Source organism: Vicugna pacos, chromosome 30 (genome assembly GCF_048564905.1).
Source record: "Vicugna pacos chromosome 30, VicPac4, whole genome shotgun sequence".
Taxonomy (NCBI): Eukaryota; Metazoa; Chordata; class Mammalia; order Artiodactyla; family Camelidae; genus Vicugna; species Vicugna pacos.
In genome coordinates this window covers 12,008,849-12,022,372 of record NC_133016.1, presented here as the reverse complement: position 1 = coordinate 12,022,372, position 13,524 = coordinate 12,008,849, and the positions used below count along the sequence as shown (strand labels likewise).

Sequence of the window (13,524 nt, the reverse complement as noted above, 5' to 3'; positions counted from 1 at the left end):
GATGACTGGGTAAAGAAGATGTGGTGTATATATAATGGAATACAACTCATAAAAAAAGAATAAAATAATGCCATTTGTAGCAACATGGATGGACCTGGAGATCATCAAAGTGAAGCAAGCCAGAAAGAGAAAGAAAATGCCATATGATATTACTTACAGGTGGAATGTTTTTTTTAAAAAAGGACACAAATGAACTAATTATTTATAACTTAGATGACTGATTTCTTGAATATGTGTAAGTACATTTGACTGTCCTTTATGATTGGATTACTGCATTCTGCTGATTCTTATTTTGTGGTTGGCTTTATTCCTTTGATAACTATGTAAGTTTAAAAAGTTAAAGCTCTAAAATGTTCTTAGAAACAACAGTACATACATATAAATTTTTAAAATATGTACAGTATATTGTATATATGTATTTACATGCAATATACTGTATATGTGCAGTCAAATTGTATCAATTTTATCTAATAAAACTGAAAACTGAAAAAAAAATTTTTTAAAAGTCTAGTATTTGATCTCACACGCACACACACACACACACACACACACACACACACACAAAGAGTAAGCCACCATGACCAATAATATTTACCTGGAAATACAGAGGATTGATATTTGGAAGTCTGTTGATATTTCATACTTATAGCTGAAATAAGAGAGAAATTATATGACCTTTGTAAATACTCATAATGCTCTCATTAATTCTAATGAACTTTCTTGTAATAGATTTTTTCTTCACATCATCAAAAAGATCATCCAGAGAACAATGATTCTTCACACTCAAAAACTGTGGGTTTTTTTTTTTTTTGGTTTGAGGTTTTTTTGTTTAGTTCTATTTTTTTTTAATTGAAGTACAGTTGATTTACAATACTGTGTTAGTTTTCTGGTGTACAGTATAGTGGCTCAGTTATAAATATTTATATATAAATATTCTTTTTCATTATAGGTTATTACAAGCTATTGAATATAGTTCCCTATGCTATACAGTAAGACCTTGTTGCTTATCTATTTTGTATGTAGTAGTTTGTATCTGCTAATCCCAAACTCCTAGTTTATCCCCCTTTCCCGTTTGGTAACCATAATTTTGTTTTCTATGTCTGTGAGTCTGTCAAACATTGTGTTTTTAATAAAATCAGGAATAATACAAAGAATGCTCAATATCATTGTTACTTAGCATCATTCTGGAAGTTTTGGTCACTACCTGGTTATAACTCTGAAAACATGGGTTCCTAGGGAGAGACTGCTTTTCACTGAGCCATCATCTGCTTGGGGCTTGGAAATGCCTTAACTTCTTGAACTTTTCTTCTATTTTATAGCACTAGAGGGTTAACTGGAGTAAATCATACTTTTTATTATTTATTTTTTTAATAAATCATACTTTTAGTATTACTTTTCTGTTTCTTAGCATTGGACACTTTCCTCCAAACATTTTTTTCTACAGAAGATGAAAATATACTGTAAGTTACTCTGATGGATACAGGGGCAGGGCAGCCAATCCTGGTCCATTCTGATTCTTCCCTCCACCTCTGCCCACCCCTAGCCACCTCTGCAGGAAACAAACCCCTAAGATATAGTCAGAAAACCAGGCAGAGGTCCTCTTAGTGCTCACATGCTAGGGCTCTTTGAAGCACCCCAGGTAAGCTGATTTATGGAATGTGGACCAGAACACAAATGTGACAAAGAAATGAAAGAAGGAAGTCTCATCTCTAGCGAAGAACTTGATCCTAGATCTGGTACATGTCTTGCTTCATGACCCTGAGTGAGAGCCCTCGCCTCCTTCAGCTTTGGTTCCTTATCTGTAACGTGAGGATATTCACTTACTTAACACTCATTCAACAAAAACAACGTTATTTACTGTGGCCTTGTTACTGGGTCATTTGGGTTAGTGGATGCTGACATCTGAATGGACCTCCCTTAGCTATTGGGAGCGCAGGTAAAGCTAGTTCATATGACAGGGCTCAGCCCCGGCTGCATGTTGAATCACCAGAAGGAGCTTAGCAGATGGATAGAAGCCCAGGCCCCGCTCAGTCCAATTCAATCAGAACTCCACCCACCACACCTGGGGCATCACCAGCTGCAGAAGCTCCCCCATGTGATTCTGATGAACAGCTAAGATGGAAAGACATTGTCCTAGCAGGACCACAGGATGTATTTGGGGTAATTTCACTCACAATCAGACAGTCTGCAAGGCCCCACGGTGACCTTCTCATCGTCTCGGTGAATGACCAGTAAGGCTTGCCCCTAAATGTTTTCGGATCAAACTTGGCTCTGTCTTGTTTCATGGCACAGAACGCTGAACTCTTAACCAAATATCTGCCCACATCCCTGGGCAGATTCAAAGCTATTTCTTAAGAATCAGTTCAACCCCGCCAGAGAAATTCTCACCATCAGTTGAGTGGTATTCCTCCACTCCCTTTCAAAGGGGCCATGACACGGGCAATGATTTATGGAACCATTGTTGTGACAGTCAGAGGCAAATCCTCCCTCTTTACGTGATTAGTTAGCTCTTTTCTTTCCCCTCAAAGGATGGGACATATACCATATTTGGATATAGTAAGTGTATGTGTGACTTTGCCTGGTAACTGCTTTGCTAATGGAGTCAGGAGTGTTTGGCTTCCTGGCAGCATTTATTGGATCATGAGCTAGGATAAGCCATGTCTACAGTGGAGTGGCTGGTTCTGGCCCCTTGGCAGTCAGTGGGTGTTTAAGGAGGAAGGCAGTTTTTAGTGAAGTGCTATAAATCACTTAGACCTTTGAAGGTAATCCAATTTTTGGTGCAATCCTCCAATTCTTTTAGCTTTTTTATCCTCGTTATCTCACAATTCCAGTTTCACGTAGGCTAAGACTCAGAAAGCAGTACTGGACATCAGGGTAAGATGCATAACTCCTTAAAAAGAATTGAACATGGAGAATTTTAGGGCAGTGACACTATTATGTATGATACTATAATGGTGGATACATGTCATTATATGTTTGCCAAAACCCAGAGAATGTACACCACCAAGAGAGAACACAAATAAAATAAACAATGGGCTTTGGTGGAAAATGAATGATAATGATGTATCAGTGTAGTTCATTGATGATAAACCTTGCACTCTGGTGGGGGATGTTGATAGTGGGGAGGTTGTGTGAATGTGGGGGCGGGGGTTACGGGAAGAACTCTCTGTACTTTTTGCTCAATTTTGCTGTGAACCCAGAATTGCTCCCCCAGCATAAAATCTATTGGAAAAATAAAGGAGGGAGTTTGAAGCTTTGCTTTAAATTTTTTTTTTAATCCCAAAAATTGTAAAGTAGCAAAACAACACAAAATCCTGGGTAATAATCCAGTCTACAAAATGCTCTCTTTTATCTGATATTTTACTGATATTCTGTCCTTTCCATCCTTTCCTCTCCTCATACCCTCTCCACACTGTCTCCTCCCTACTGATAGCTTATCTAACCCAGAATTATCTCCTAAACTCCAGGCTCCTCTATTCAAAGGACTCCAAGAAATCAGTTTGAATGTCCTTGAGGAACTTCAATAGCAACTTGTCCCAAATGGGAATCATTAACTCCCCTCCCCAACTCCCCCTTCCCTAATTCCAACTTTTATGTAAACGAGGTACGACCTTCTATACACATGAGAACTCTAGTCATCCTTCTAAATTTTCATGCTAAAATGACAACAGTCCCTACTTCTGATTAAATGTAGTGGATTGAATATTTCTGGATATATGTGTTCCAGAAAAAACCCCAACAGAGTTGCATTACAATAAAAGGTTTTTTTTTAAAAAAAAGCATCACCCCACAATGACCAAGAGACAGTGAAGAGAAGACAGGTACACAATCTCACACGGTGGAAAAGAATGTGGATAAATAGGAACTGACTTGGCAAACCAAAAGAATATCAGAACGTAAGCTGGGAGAGGGCAAAACCCAAACACAAGCTGATGAACACAAATGACCCCGGAAGAGGTCAGAAAGAGGAGGCTCAGGCACCTGAGAGAAGTATTCAAATAAATAAAACTTCAGACATGAGAGGTCTCACAAACATAGCCTCTTGGCTCATGTTTACTTTCTCGAAAAGCATCTGGAGAATGTGTTCCACCAAATTAAAAGGGTAAGCCAAGAGCCAAGGTGACATGGGATTTAACACAAAAGGGAAGCGCAGGGCATCCTGAATTGTTGATGGAAGACCATCCCAGGACCACAGCTATTGTCGTGACTTCTGAGTTCTTCTCATCCTTGTACACATAGGTTTAGAAAAGTCAAGTCATTTCTCCAAGATCACAAAGCTAGTCTAGTAAGTTTTTGAGCTAGGAATCAAACTCGAGTATATGTGCAGCAAAGGCAAGGTGGAGCATTTCTATAGCAATGAAATTCGGAGCCAATGAAGGACTAAGGCGGGTAAGAACAGTTTCAAGACATAAGCGTACAATGCGAATTAAGTGAGATCATCACCCAAAGCCTTAACCCAGTATCTGGCACATGGGAACCTAAATATCACTGTCTTACTTCTACTTAAAAATATAATCTATGATTATCACTACTGCCTCCATCAAATGTTCCATGGAGGATTAGTGTTTTTAGTTGGATCTGGAAAGACAAGAAGGATTTTGATGGTTGGAGAAAAAGACAACATTCCAAGTTAAAGAGACAACATTAAGAAAAGGAGAGAAGGCAGTGAAGATGCATACATTTGAGGCATTTGTCAAAGAGTCCCATCACCAGCTAACTGTAGGTCAACACTTGCCAAAAGTTCACTTTGCACATCAGGGATTTGAAGGAAATCTATTAATTCTCCATTTCTCTACATTCTATAAAGCCCTTCCCCGAAGTAAATTAGATCATCAGAAAGCAGCAACCCTCAACTCTGTTATCTTAACTTCCCACAGATTAATTTTCATAGACTTGAGATTAATGTTATGTCCTTGGACTCTGGAGAAGAGGAATAAATCCTTAATTTGAAGAATGTTTTCCTATGTTTGGCAAAATCATACACATTGTAGATACTGTATACCATGTTACCCATCCTTAAAGAGTTGGAAAAAAGACTTTTTTCCTAGATAAATTTGTATAGTCACTGCTATCAAGCAATGGTAACTTCATACATAACCCAGTGCCAGGAACTGATTTAGTGTTCAACAGCAGTAATTTAATTCACACCAAATGCTTCAAGACAGCTCTTTCCTTCCTATAAGTATTTAAAAATAAATGAGTTTGTCTTCTTTCATATGTTTAAAAATATTGTGTACTATCTGAGAACAGGTGGGTTTAAAACAAATAAAATTGAATATATTGTTGAATCTTGGTATAGTACAAGTGTCAAGAAGGTAAGAAAAAAATGTTACCAGACAGTGAGAGCATGGAACACCTATGGAATCCTGTAAGGATGTAATTATTGGGTGTAAGATAAACTCAGGGATGTACTGTACAACACAGGGAATATAGCCAATATTTTGTAATAACTGTAAATGGAAAGTAACCTTTAAAAACTGCATTAAAAAAACTATTAAATTTTTTTAATTTAAATAATAAAATAGTAGCTCATTTGTTTCACTAAAATTTCAACAGAAATTTATGAGAACCAACCAGCAGAGCTGTTCAGTAAAAGCAAATTTATCTGTTAAGAGTACTGCCTTTTATCTAGGAGGAAAACTTTTTCAGATTTTAATATTCAGTTTAAACATTTTCACCTGCATTATTCCGCTAGATTGTATTGCAGTAAAAACAAAAACAAACAAAAAAAAACCCCAAAACCCCCAACATCCTGGAGGCTTAAAACAACAAAGATTTATTTCTCATCGATGCCACATGCCCATCTTGCGTGAGCAGGACTTTCTACTCTGCATTGTCCTCACTTGGGGATCTAGGCTGCTAGTCTCCACCCTCTCGAACATCACTTGAGGCCATGGCAAGAGGAAGGGGAACTGGCAAATCAAGGACAGTCGTCCCCTAGTGTCCAGTGGGGGATTGGTTTCAGGAGCCCTACGTATAGCAAAATCAGCAAATGTTCAAGTTCCACAGTGGGTCATCCATATCTGCAGATGGTATAGTACTATATGTATTGATTGAAAAAATCCCCCTTGAAGTGGACCCACACAGTTCAAACTCATGTTCAAAGGGAACTGCACTGCATCTAAGTCTTCTGTCTGAAAGTGGTACATGTCATTTTCGTTCCTGTTTCATTGGCCAAGGAAATCACACAGCCTGTTCAACATCAAGGTTGCAAGATGTCATATCCGCTTAGGAAGAGAACTGGAATTGTCTGTGATCAGCCTTAATGACTACTAGTGTTGGCCCCTTTTGCTACTGAACATTCAGTTCCTTTCCACATGCTAAATACACTCATCTCCTCCTCCAAGGGGATACATGCCAGCATGTTTCATTTTGACACGGTGTTAGTTCTAAACCCAGGATCTGGGGAGATGCATAGCCATTTACACATCTGCTCTGGATATAGCACCCACTGACTTAGGGACCTCTGATGATAAAGTCAAATTATCTGCCCTCCACACAACCACCTTTCAATGGTGGAACAAGGACAGGATAACTTCGATAAGCACCCCCATTCAGAAATGAGGGACACATGGTAGATACTTGTCAACAGCAATTCTAAAACCCACTGGGCAGACATTTTGAGGGCTCAGTCCGCCAAGAATATCCTTCACATTTGACACCAGAGCAGGTTGTTACCTGTGCTTCTGACCCACCGGCTACAAACTGGAGGCTTCAACCACCCCCTCCAGCTCAAAATGCCAATCCCAAATCCTGGTTATCGCTTATACTTCTGACCAACTGGCTGTAAATCATTGGTTCCCATGACCCCCTCCTTGAGTTCCATTAATTTGCTAGAACAGCTCACAAAACTCAGGAAAACCCATTTACTCACTAAATTACCAATTTATTATAAAAGGACGTTAAAGGATATGAATCAATAGCCAGATGAAGAGATACACAGGGTGAGGTCTCAAACAAAGAAGCTTCTGTCCTCATAAAGTCTGGGGCCCAGCATGGCGGCACACGAAAGTCTTCTGTTTCCCCGATGTGGAAAAGCTCCAGGAAAAGGACAAAAAACCCTGTCCTTTTGGGGCATTATAGAGGCTTCATTTCATAGTCATGATAGACTAAATCATCAACCAGTGGCGACTAATTCAACCTCAAGCCCTCTCCACTTCTGGGAAATCAGGGGATGGGACTGAACGTTCCCCCAGCAACCAGCCCCTTCTTCAGGTGCTTCCAAAAGTCACCTCATTCACATAGTAGAAGACGCTTTATCACTCCCAACACTTAGGAAATTCCAAGGGTTTTAGGAACTGTGAGTCAGGAACAGTAGGCCAATACCACATATATCTGAGACATATTTTTTTTCTTTTGGTCATGACAGAATATGTATTTCTCATAAATCACAATATCGCAAACATCTTCCAAAAACAGTCATCAGTTAACAACACACACTACTGACAATAATTTTCCCCCCAGTCTTTTCCCCTAATGGCACAAGCTCATTAGGAGCAAAATCTACATCCCAGTTTACTGTAGGCATGCACAGTCCTTTCTACCCACCACCTGGTCCTTAAGTCATTTGTTTTAGGTCTTTGCTACAGCAGCAGTTCACTTCTACGTATGAATTTTTGTGTTTTTCGGCATACACAAGGTTGTGCTACAGGAAAAATACAACCCCGATATTTTAGTGGCCAAGAATAAATTACTGTTTTCCTCTCCTGCTACATGTTCATCCCAAGCCAGTGGGGGATACCTCTTTATCTTATTGTTACTCCTGAACCTATGCTGCTGGACTCCCTACCAGCTGGAACATCATCAGTTGCCATGGAAGATGGAAGGGAATGTGGAAAACTGTGCCTCTACCAAAAATGGCCCCTTCCACTTCTGATCACATTTCATTGGCTGAAGCTAGTCAGATGGTCGACCCTAACTCAAGTGAGCAGAGAAGTGAAATTTTTCCATGTCCTCAGAAAGAGGAGAAGCAGAAATACTGGTAAATAGCCCCACTGACTCTCTCCACACCCACTTAGTAGAAATGTGTGTGTGTGTACTCTTCCCCCAAAACACATTATTTATGTTGGTCTTATACTCTCCAGGGATAGTAAATGAAGGAAACTAAAATTGAATTCCCAGTTTCAAGTGGATGTCATTGGCACAGACAATGTATTAGGGAGAAAACAGCTCAAATGGAAACATTCATAAATAGACACTTCACCGGGGCAACTGAACGCGTGGCTGTTTTATTTGCCGAATGTCATAGGAACGTATTTACTTCTGCACACATATACTCCTCTTTTTTCTAACCACGTGGATTCTTTCCTAAGCTCCAAAACAAAAGACAAGCATTAGTGATCTCAATTGCCTTAAGACTTTAAGGCAGATAGTAGGAAATACAATATGGTCCAAGTCTAATTTTTCCAATGGTTGTCTGGTTACTCAATAAATATTTGATTGATTGAGTAATCCCATGGCCCAGACAAATACTGTGGCCTCAGAAGGGAACAACAATAAGCCAGATGATCAAAAAAAAATGTTTCCACTCTAAACCCATTTGGCCACAGGCACACAAACTCGGTCATAAAGCTGAAAGTACTTCTCCAAGGTTGATGCTGGAGCTGATAGCTAGGCGCTATTTATAAACTATGGGAAGATTTTTTTAAGATAAAATGTTTAAACACGCTTTTGGAAAGCCAATGTCTTTATTCAGTTTGTGGTCCAAGCTCTCTTTGATCCATGAATTTCACTTCTCCTTTGATTTTTCTCTCAAACTCTCAAAAGAGAAAGTTCATTTTTCAGATGAAGAGGGGCAAATCCTTCGCTCACGATGGAGACGCCCCGCGGACGTATGGGCATGGTGATTCCCTCAGCCCTAGACCTTGTGTTCTGCAGAACAAAGGCATGGTCAAAGCATGTGCTTCTGCGTAAGACAGTTTCCTAATCACAGCAGAGTCTCAGGACTGCGAGGAAGGAAGGATGTTTCCGGGAACCCTAGCATCTTCTTTTGGAGTCTTTCCAAGATATCCCCTAGTGAGACCTGCTGAGTCAGGGCTCCAGTGAGCAGGGACTTGCCAGGGCAGGGCAGGGACCTCTCCCTGCTAGGGTGAAGTGGTTTTAGCTGTGTCAACTTCTTGTAAATTAACATTTAGGAGAAAAGTGGGCAGGTTGGTCGGAGGCTCCAGAGGTCCCCGCGGGCTCCACTGAGTGGGGAATCAGTAAGTGCTCACCTAGGAGGGCAGGGGTCAAGCTGGAAAAGAATCAGTGGGAGGCAAGCGTGGGTATGAGGGGTAGCCCAGGAGCAGGAGCGGGGCTCCTCTGGGACAGTCAGATGGGGAGAAGCAGAAGCCTCGCTCCAAACAAGCGAGGCTGAGCGGGAGCTGAATCGGGACCAGTCCACGCGAAAGACCGCCTGCGCCAAGGCTTCTCCCAGCGAGGCCAGACCCAGTGCCGCGGGCTTGTGGGCGAAGGCCGCGGTTCCCAGGGCTCCTCCGGCCTCCCTGGGAGGACTGGCAGGAGGGGGTCTTTCTCTAATCCAAATGCGGCACAAGTATTTTGGGGTTCTGGTATGAGAATGAAGGAGTTCTTGCTCAGCTGAGGAAACAGCATCATGGCATTTGATCCCTGATTCCTCTGGGTCTGACTGAGGACACAGCAGTATGTTGAGGCCTTGAAGAGAGAGGGACCAACAGCTCCTGAGAGCCATGTTTCTCAACGGGTGATACACGTGTCCCTGGAGGTGCCTGGAATGACTGTAAATGATACAGGGGAAGACTGACAATTGTGAGCAGTGGGGCTTGGATGTCTGGGGAAGGGCAGAAGGGAGGGAGGAAGGGAAATTGGACTGAGTGGGACAGGCCAGTGGGCACCATGATTCTTTTTCTGAACCTATGACTTTGAGGAGTCCCTGTCCACCCACAGGAACCCACCACAACCATCCCTCTGACCAAGACTTGGGGTCAGCCAAAGGCCAAGCCAAGGGCTTTCTAGAACAGAACAGTGGAGCATGGATGGGGAAAGAATGAGGCCCCAGAGCCAGTGTGTCAGGAAAGCCCAGCCTTCCTTCACTCACGCCTCACCCCACTGCCCAGATTCCTGCAGGAAGTCTGGGATCCAGTTCTCCAGGAAGATTGAGGGGGGAATGTGGCCATCAAGTTCTCTTCAGCACCCCCCACGCCGAGACACAGAGCTATGTGATTTAAAAAGTACCTATGATTCACAGAAAATGCGGAATGTTCTAAATAAAAAGTTAGGGGAAGACTGTATTCTTCAAAACTGACAACACTGGGGGAGGGTATAGCTCAGTGGTAGAGCACATGCTTAGCATGCACAAGGTCCTGGGTTTAATCCCCAGTACCTCCTTTAAACAATTCATTAATTAAATAAATGAACCTAATCCCCCCCCAAAAAAAAAACTATCAATGCTGTAAAAGACAAAAAAAGTTCTAGGTTAAAGGAATCCAAAGAGATATGACAAGGAAATCCAATGCCTGGCCATAGGCTGGATCCTATACTTGGCAGGGGGGGCAGGGGGCAAGGGGATGGGAGGACATAGGGAAAATTTTTAGGTCAACAGATAAAACTGTAATTTATGGACAGTAAATGAAATTATTGCTTCAGGAGAAATGGATGAAATTAATCACTGTGCTGTGGCTACATAAGAAATTATTTCTGTTCTCAAGAAATACAGAGAAAGCACCAACAATACAGATAATGTGGGAAAACGTTAACCACAGGTGAATCTGGGGAAAGTGTGTTGTATTAGTTGTCATGGGCAGGAGGGGGGTGATCATTTATCATTCAAACCAGGACATTTGTGAAAGTGAGAAGGAACACAATTCGTAATTACGCCGGGTCAACAGGTAAAAGCAAGGACAATCCTGGGCAAACCAGAAGCCGCACCATTGGTGACCTTGACTAGGACGGACCTGGTGACCTGTGGGCACAAAAGCCTGATTGATGGGGTTCAGGAAAGAACAAAAGAAGAGAAAGCAAAAATAGTGCCCATGGACAACCATGTCAAGAGGGGTTCTTATGAAAAAAAAAAAAAAAACAAACCAGGACAGTCAGCAGGAGCAGGAAGGGAAAGTGGGACCACAGCCACTGCATCCTGGAGAACTGAAACAGTATCCTCAATAGCTTTCCATCTCTGTATATCAACATGGATAGATAGCAAAAATGTGCTGCTACTCAAAAGCACATCGTAAAGGTGGCATTTTAAATCACTAGGGGAAAAGTACATTATACGAATCAGTGATGTTGGGACAATTCAACAGCTGAAAAAAATAAAGTTGAGAATACTATTTCAAAAGTTCCAGATTGATCATATATTTAAATTTAAGATGGATCATAAAGTACTGTAAGAAACCACACTATAATTTGTGTTTACAGTCTCAGAAAAGAGAATGCCTTTTTAAGTATAACACAAAAACCCAAACAATAAGAGCATTTTACATGGCAAAAACCATCCTAAGAGAAGTCAAAAGACAAAGGACATACTGAAAAAAAAAAATTTGCAACTCAGATCTCAAAGGGCTAGTTAGCCTAATCTAAAGAGTGTCTTACAAATCAATTTTTAAAAGACCAGTAACTCCATAGAGTAATGGGCAAGCCATAAAATGACAATTTGTAAGAAGAAAAAAAGAGATGAAACATTACTGAATCTCACCTGTAATAAAAGAAACGCAAAATAAAACTAGCTTGAGTTAAGTTTTGTTTTCTTTTGCCTATCAGATTAGCCTGAAGACATACTTCGTTGGTGTGGGTGTGAGAAAAAATGCACTCCCCTACAGCACTCATTGTAATGTAAATCACTCGCATTTACAGTAAGGATTAAAATATCCTTTATCTTGCATTTTAAAGCTTGATTTTTATTTTTTCAATACTGTAGCATTTCGTGTATTTATATTTTAAGGTGCAAGTAGAAAAATTTGTTAATTTCTTCCTTTGCTAGTGCACCTAATGAATAAAGTCTTTAATTTTGAATTTTTACCACCACTTGGTGATAGCATACATGAATTTCACGTTCATACTTTTTGGGTGATAAATCAACCTCTTGAAAAATGAATTAATACAGCTTACGCTGTCTCACACACCAAAGTCTCTCTTAGTTTTCTGATATTAGACCTGCCTCTACACTTCCTCCAAAACACATGTAATAGAAACCTAAGTTTTCAGGTATTTTTAACACATCAAAAGGTCGCATCTAAAGTCAGCAGGAGTCTCACTGAAATCTCCACATCTCACAAAGGAACCCGGGTGGGGATTCTGTTGTTCTGCTCTTGTTGTGCCCCTCCCTGGATCTCTAGGTCTAATCAAGAGCTTTTAGCTCAGACTATCATCACTGCTCCACTAGATGTCACTCTCACCTAAATTAATCGTGCTCTAAATACAAACTCCACCCATAAATGACACTGACACACAGATTAGTTTCAAAGGGCAAATTATGAATCAACATCACACACACGTACATACTAGGGGTAGGAAACAGAGAGAGGAAGGCTTTCAGAGGTCTGGCAGGAAGGGAGGGCTCCAAACAATGAAAGAAGGCTGTGGATTAGAATCTGAGATTATCACTCAGTTTGTGGGTAAAGGTACCTGAATAAAGTGGGGGGGCAAGACAAGCAAAGACCAGGGGAAGCATATAATGGGAAGTGGTAACAGCAAGTGCAAAGGGCCTGAGGCAGAGAGAGAGAGAGAGAGAGAGAGCGCGCGCGAGCGAGCGCCAGGGACCAACAGTGAAGAAGCAGGACCTCATACGGTTTGGTAATGTGTGTACATTTCATTCTAAATAAGATGGAAAGCCACTGGTAAAGTCCATGATTTCTGACTTTTCATGGAAAAGCCCTCAGAATCTTCTTGAATGTAACCATCAGGAAACACACGACATAACCAAATTTGAGGAATTGTCTATAAAATAAGTGGCCTGTATTCTTATAAAATGTCAAGGCCATAATACGACAAAGAGAGGTTCTTCCAGAATAAAGGAGACTAAATGTCAACCAAATGCAAGCTGTGACCCTGGACTGCATGCTCTAAAAGACCTTATCGGGACAATGGACAATATTAGAAGATGGATTAGAGATTAGATAACATTATGATATTAACATTAAATTCCCTGAAGTTGGTGATTGTGTTGTGGCTATATACGAGAATGTCTTGCTTTTAGAGCAAATACAATGAAGTATTAAGGGGTAAAGGAGTAAGGCTCTAGGGGTTCTAAATACTGTTGGGGGGCTGCAGTCTGCTACCCTCAGAAGTGAGTCTGTGTGTAAATATGCAGTAATGTGGCCACTGAGCCACCCTCCAGAGGGAATAAGGGCCTCAGTGAGGGGGCTGCAGATCTAAAACGATGATCCTTAAGACCCTCATTTCGATGACTCAACATTGTTACATTTCTGTTCATTTTTTTCACCCCATTCCCAAAGCAGTTTCCGGGGTTTCTGTATCGCTAGAGATCCTCCCGAAGAACACACAGCTCTCCTCTCCGGAGGACTTAGATACCCACTTATCTGAGCAGATGACCGCTGCCCTTTGGTGAGG

At 41.1% G+C, this 13,524-nt stretch overlaps 1 protein-coding gene across 10 annotated transcripts in view; it reads right to left on the bottom strand.

The window, feature by feature from the left end:
- CCBE1 (collagen and calcium binding EGF domains 1) overlaps window positions 1-13,524 on the bottom strand; it is a 249,115-nt gene that overhangs the window by 206,120 nt on the left and 29,471 nt on the right. The window contains exon 5 of one of the 10 annotated variants that reach the window (XM_072952102.1): window positions 596-649. The exons of the other annotated variants lie outside the window; for them this stretch is intronic. The gene's annotated coding sequence lies outside the window, so the exon portion shown is untranslated. The remainder of the gene's footprint in view (window positions 1-595; window positions 650-13,524) is intronic. 10 annotated transcript variants of the gene reach the window in all.